Raw genomic sequence first — 1,082 nt, 5'->3', positions numbered from 1 at the left:
ATCACAGATCACAGTTCAATGACATTAATTACACTCAAACTGAAAAATAACTACTATTATAATCCATCTCTAGAAATTTCCCATCTTTCCATAGAGGAATATGCAATCGTTTAAAATAACTTTCCATCATTCCTCAGTCCTAATAAACACAGTTGTATTATGAAGTTTAAGAAAAATTAAAACATTGCCAGCAGACCTCTACAGAGTGCACAGTTCTGGCCTCCAGCTGGCTTCCCACTGGCATAGGATTGAGAACCCAGGGGACTTCTTGAGGGCACCCAGATCTTTCCTCCACGTGGTGAAGGAAACCTGAGTGTACTTGACTGGAATGTAAATTGGGCTTCTGTGGATACTGCTGAATAGCTGATCTGAAGCCATCAGGTTCCTCTAAATTAAACCTGAGAGAACCTGAACCCTGTAACAACCAGGTTTACATAACCAATAAAGAAAGTATCTAGGCACCCTAATAATAAAAACAGGAGCATACTTCAACCTAATTCTCATATCAGAATGATAAACAACAAAAGAAATTCTCATAACAAAACCACAATGAAACAATAACAACATGGAAGGTCAAAACACTATGTGCCCACCAAACTGCACCCATTCTGCAGAAGAGTTCTACAAGGAGAACCCCCTAGAAATAACCCAGGACACTGAATTTAAAAGAACAATCATAAAGATGATCAAGGAATTCAATGAATTTAAAGAACACATGAACAAATGAATCAAAGACCTAAAAGAAGATAAGGATAAACTTCTCACTGAATTCACAGAAGAGATAGAAACATCAAAGAAAACTCAGGCAGAAATGAAGAAGGAAGTTTCAAAACTCAATAAGCCAACTTGAAACAACAGAGGAAAGCTTTACCACTAGAACAAACACACGGAAAACAATATCAACACTGGAGGATAAAGTTGAAGAACTGGACCACTCAAGTCAAGATTAGGGAAAAAATTTTAAAGACACAGGAATGGAATATTTAAGAGACGTGGGAAAGCATGAAAAGACCAATCTATGGATCATAGGAACAGAGGAAGGAGAAGAATTTCAGTTTAATGGTGTTGACCAGAGCTTAAAC

Source organism: Nannospalax galili, unplaced genomic scaffold, assembly GCF_000622305.1.
Source record: "Nannospalax galili isolate Female #2095 unplaced genomic scaffold, S.galili_v1.0 scaffold896, whole genome shotgun sequence".
NCBI lineage: Eukaryota > Metazoa > Chordata > Mammalia > Rodentia > Spalacidae > Nannospalax > Nannospalax galili.
The sequence above is the reverse complement of the archived record's forward strand: the minus strand, read 5'-3'. Positions refer to the sequence as shown.